Source organism: Branchiostoma floridae, chromosome 13, assembly GCF_000003815.2.
Source record: "Branchiostoma floridae strain S238N-H82 chromosome 13, Bfl_VNyyK, whole genome shotgun sequence".
Classification (NCBI taxonomy): Eukaryota; Metazoa; Chordata; class Leptocardii; order Amphioxiformes; family Branchiostomatidae; genus Branchiostoma; species Branchiostoma floridae.
In genome coordinates, this window is record NC_049991.1 from 16,321,894 (window position 1) to 16,327,893 (window position 6,000).

The following is a 6,000-nucleotide window of genomic DNA, read 5'->3' on the forward strand; positions in this document are numbered from 1 at the left end:
ATTATGTGCTATGTCTCCACCCTGCTCCCAGAGGAATGTTTTTAAAACTTATATATAGTAATAGTCTGCAAGTCTAGTTTTTATATAAAGTTAACTGTGTAAATTTTGTAATCAAATAATTTGTAACATTTGTAAATTGGATGTAATTCAAGAACTCTGACACTGCGCTTTCCCAATAAAATACCATCTTGAATTCTTAGATTTACAGCAGTGAAGAGGACAATGGCGTAAGGCACTGAGAACGGAAAATAGCTAAACATCTAACACAGGAGTTTAGACATTCATACATCCAACGTTACTGCCTTTTCAGTGACGTACGTTTATAAAGCCACGAGTTTCTTTATCCAGATTCTAATCACTGATTCATATCCATGGAACCCCCTCACATACTTCACAAGGCAAAATGGTTTACTGAAGATTGATTTCACAGCCTACAACACAAGGACGCTTTCAGTCCGGTAATAAACTTGATGATGTCTAGCACTGGAAGATCCATGAGGTTTTACGCAGTCATGACGCTTGCTTCGGTTCACAGATGTACGTTTGCCTTGTACGAGGAAACAAATCTGACTGAAATGGACGACGGATTAGAGACCATCAGAGGCAATAGTCAGCATGAGAGCGTGACAGTTTTAGAAGAACATAATAGCTGATGCGTTTTGAACCACAGGCCCGATAAAGAACAGGGGAGAAGGACATGGAATGTACACTTGCGTGCAAGGCCTGGTATGATGGCAAGGCCAGGACCGAAATGGCGTTTGTTGGATCCTTATCCTCCAGTCGGTACGCGGTGCGACAAGGATTTTGGCAATTCTAGTGCCTCAGACGGTCGCACGTTCGAGTAAGACTCAAGGCGGCAGGTTGAAAATTCTGTCCAAGAAAGTGCCATCCAATCACCAGCTGGGCATGTCAAGACATAAATCTTGTGATATTTCAACCTTAATGATGCTTATAATTAACAAGATCCCCGTATCTGTTCATTATCGTATCATATTCAATTAAGTCAGAAATCTTTAAATTTCAAACTTCATGACTCCTAGAAACCTCATGACTCAAATCACCATCCATGAACAAACAGTAACATGTGTGCCATGGAGTTCGGTAGATCTATAGAGCGCAATATGCTAACAAGTTTTATCATCAAGAAAGTTTGTAACCTATGAGATCTTGACTGAGGGAACATTTAAGAACGTCAAAACGTCTTATATGCTCGCACGTAAGCCATCCTAATGAAGTGAAACATGATGCATAAGCTTTGCTTTCGGCTTAATTAAAGTACTTTTCAAGTTGGCTGGCCTCCGCGGCCAAATTGGGGTCCACTATTAGGACAGCAAATCGATTCCCCTACGAGATGCCTATCCTCACATTTTCCCACGCAGCTTTCATCCATGGTGGCCGCTGCCGTCAAAAGGAGACAGCGACGGGTAGTACAGAATACTGATGACACGGTGTGGCATTTCATTAAGGCATCTCATGGTTGCAGCTCATCTATCGTAAATTAGAGTTCTGGGTGTTATCTGTGCCTGAGGACGACCCACCTCATGGCTGTTTCGAAGAAGTCATCAGCGGCATGCAGAACACAGTTCACCCCTGAGTTAGGCCGAGGGGTACCCCCAGCACTGGTAGACGATACATAACCACAGAGGAGGCGTATCAATGTGTATTTTGGGGCCCTGTTGGCCATTTGGGACTAATTTTCATCCAATGTGAAGTTCTATCTGAATCTAAAAATCGATCAGCGCCTTGCTCAATTCTCGCATTGTAACCTTGTTCTTTACCTATTACAGTATTCCGTGTGCCCGTGACCTGAAAGATGAAACTAAACTGCGAAGCCGGAGGCTAATATTTTCTTGGAGTTCCTTCTGCCTGTGGCAGCTGTTCTCTACGTTAAATCGCTCCGCGACAACACATAAGTCACATAACCCAGCATCTGTCTGAGTGTACATAGATAAGCTAATTACCGCATACCGAAGCAACACGATGGCATTGATGACTTGCTAGTTCCACACAGTTTGGCATGTCGTCTGTTCGTAGTTTTTTTCACCGAAGCTGACTGTATTAGCAAGGAGGTTTTTAACCTCCTTGGTATTACTAATTCAGAACTACGAGCAGATGACATGCCAAACTACATACGAATGCAGCAAAAGAAAAATAGAGATACAGCTGAAAATAGCGTTATCCCAACTAACTTTTAAATTAATACTCCTTCAGGAGTAACAACTTACATGCACACATTCGCGATTTGACAACGATAAACAATACAATACCGGATTCTAACCCCAAATTTATATTCACATTGAGAAAGAGAAAAGAAAATTAGATCGATAAGAATCTTGTGTATTTCACCTCCAATAATGGCTCATTTGACACTATTGTGCAAATGTCAATCCAGCTTCAAGGGAGCAGGTGCAGTGGTTCCAGCTATGTAATGAAGGGGACGCGTGGGTGTCCTTCTGTGGTTATGATACAATGGGTAGAGCTGGAAACTGACATCGAAAGTTTTATTCCAATGAGTCCCACAGATCGACATTTTACACACTCTACCTCTAATCAAAGGATATCTTTAACAATATAGATATTGTACATGTACACACAGTTACTTGCAAAGATTCGTTGTAAAAATACATTCTTGTCATAACGTTATACTCTCTTACGAACATTTATTCCTCTTGTGAGGACATCTTCTTCCACCTAACGTCACATTTCTAAACCGGGGCCCGGCCGGGCTGTTTGTGAAACCGAAAAATAGAAATGTAAACGTAAATATTATATAAATAATGCCCACAACTATTCTCTTTACGTCTTGTGTAGCTTGGTGTCTTTTATAACGTACTTTTCGTTCCCGAAAGCTGCCCGGCCGGGCCTGGTTTGGGAATGTGACGTAGGTCTTAGGTAACCGCAACCTTGACAGAGGTTGGTAACCGCTCAGTCAGTACATGTAACGCTTTTTAATCACGACAAGCATTGATCCTGTGCTTTGTGAGGGCCCATGATAGCGGGAATTACCCAGGATGTCATCATCGCATCATCAGCAAATGAATGGCAATGTAATTGCCTTCGTCTCGTAGCTTCCCCCAGTCTGCGGCTGGCATCAGGATGATAACAGAGTTAAAATGCACTTGGAACGTGAGCTTAAGGGCTTTCTACGAAGAAGAGGAATTAAACTTGGCACAGTTATGAGGTATTAAAAGAGGGATAAGTGTGCAAAGTTTCGTTCCTATAAGTCTGTGGAAGATGAGTCTGAGAAAACATTCGATGAAAAAAACGCGTATGCAGGACTCGGACGATTAACTTTGTTCATTTAATTTTTTCATTCGGTCATTTTAATTTCCGCTTCACGCCCAGCTGATGTAATTTGATGTTATTCTAATATTTTCCTTCTCAGAACACGTTAAGTTCATAATTTCATCAGGTCGGGAAAATACTTAATCATAAAGTTCTTTAAGCACAACCATGAAATCTATTAAGACCCAGCGTTTTGATGACCATCTGTCATCTTCGTCAGGGCTCTTCTGACTGGTTTACAGTGCTCTAGAGCTAGGTGTTACAGGTTCACAGTGCACTTTGAACTACATGATGCAGTACCAAACGTAAAGTATTGTTAATACATGTAGATATTGTCAGGTAACACCTAGCTCCAGTGCACTGTAAACCAGTCAATATAGCCCTGACAAAGATGCCAGAAGATCATCAAAATGTTGGCTCTTAATAGATTTCATGATATTGTGAATAAACCAGTTGTGATTAAATTGATTATTTACACATTAACGTTGTTTATCAAAATTTTATATGATTAACGTTTTGTCATGAGCAACACCATTCGTAATATGGTGGACGAACACTTGCCAGAACCCAACATGTAGTATCAACATTCTCGTTAAACATTCATAACGTATCACTCAGGTTAGGATTGGTAACACGTATTACACTTAACCTGTGCCATAGATTACAGTGAAGTTCACGTTTACAATTAATAGTAAAGCGATGACGCCTTTGACATTGTCTGTTTAATGAATGTCATAACATAAGGGTCAACGGATGAATGTGATACGAAGATTATTGAAAATTAAACCTGTGGATTTTGACGTTTCGTTAGGCTGCCATGTCATCACCTCGCCATTGTCATCACATGAAAGGTAATTAGAATTGAAGAAGAGAGAACTCGTAAGACTTCCCGTCTGAAGGTATTTCTGCCAAACGCTGCTGTAGTCGGTACGTGTGCCCAGAACAAATAGATGTTGAACAGTGTCGTATAGCCGGTACTTTAGAAGAGCAATAGCTCGTATAGTTCTTAATCCTTTCTCGTTTCCTTGCAGTTGATCCTTTCACCTTTTCTTCAGAAATGAGTTGAGAGATTGACGACCTGAGCGCAAATCGAATCCCCATCTATAAATACATTACCCCGTAGCCATGTTCTACTCTTCGAGTTGTAAATCTGAGCCATATTTCTGTGTCGGGTCAGTTTGAAGTGCTCTACTACCGATCAAACACAGATTGCATCCGGCGAATGACATCATTTACGACATCTCTCATCCACACGCATCCTAGTGTCCGCGGTGAGTCGTCCTTTAACCAAGATTACACGTAACTGTTGGCGATGCGTTACTTGACATAAGGACATCTCCCTCAAGTGATATTAGACTGCCGATTTCATCAGCATTAGCTAATAGATCTCGACTGGGCCGACATTAAACCCGATGATATATCTTTATATTGTGCACTACGTGTCGACGGCACCAATGTCGTTATCATGTGGATGTCATTGGAGAAGGGCAACACGTTATCATTGTCAGAGGGATTAGATCTTCATACCGTGCAACTAACAGTACGTGACAGTGGCACCAATGACATCATACTTTCGGTTAGATGTGGACGGTGTTCGGATGAGTGCACAATGTTTTCATTGTTGGAAAGTGATGCTTGTTTCACACACAATTTGCAAACATTCGAGTGATGCTATTCCCGTGTACCCAATCTACGTATCGGCATCGGAGTCCCATAATGACTTTCTGGAGATCAAATACCTTATAGGTCCTCTGAGATATGTGGAGGCATCGGTCCAGGCCTATGGTAATGGCTGTTGGCGCCAGCTTACTTAACCAGTCAAGGTCTTCGTTTGAGGATGTTCAATACGAAATACGATCTCGGATTTAGAAAACATCAAATACCCTATCCCTTAGTCTCATGGGCTTGGGTGGGGGAGGGGGCACTTAGCAACCTACGACTGAAGTATAGACATTGCTGAAAGACTGAGGCAATATACCACTTAGGTCCATTGTTCTGTGGACAACAGTAATGGTGTGGACGCAAAAGATGCAGTTCGCAGAGTGCTTTCAAATTAACAAGAAGTCAGAGTTTGACTAAAGGAGATCATGAGTTACTCCCGGTCATTGCGTCTGGCCAGTAGTCTATGATGTCGATGGCCGTGGCTTAATTTCCCTATAGCTCGCTAATTGATTTCTCTATTGGTAAAAGCGATTGTTCCCCTACCATGTCGACTGGACCTCTCTATGTGTTCTTCCAACCCAGTTAAGATGGTGTATAGCGTACTTTGAGAGCCGTAATGAAGGACTCAAGTACATGTACATGTATCAAAGGTGTCTCGAGAACAGCATTACTCAAACTGCTAGTATTGAAACCAAGGTTAATTTAATTGAAGGAGTCAAGACAACTCATACCATGTCCTTTCCACCTCTGGAGTCGCCTACGTGCACTTGGACATGATGGAGAAGTCAGAATCCCACTTGTGCTTATTAAACCACCAAGAGACTTCCGCAGAGAGTATCGTTAGTGTTGGCATCGCTCCCAAAATTAATTAAAATGCACTGGTACCTGCCTGTTAATTGCCTCCCCGGCGGCCTTGTTCCTAAGGATATATTCTTCACATGGCGTACGTGCTAGAGACCCCGAGACATTATTGCAATATACTACCGTAACAAAGAGGGCACGAGGTGGTCTCTATCGAAGTCCATATAAAGATTATATCTGTGTGTTTATGTA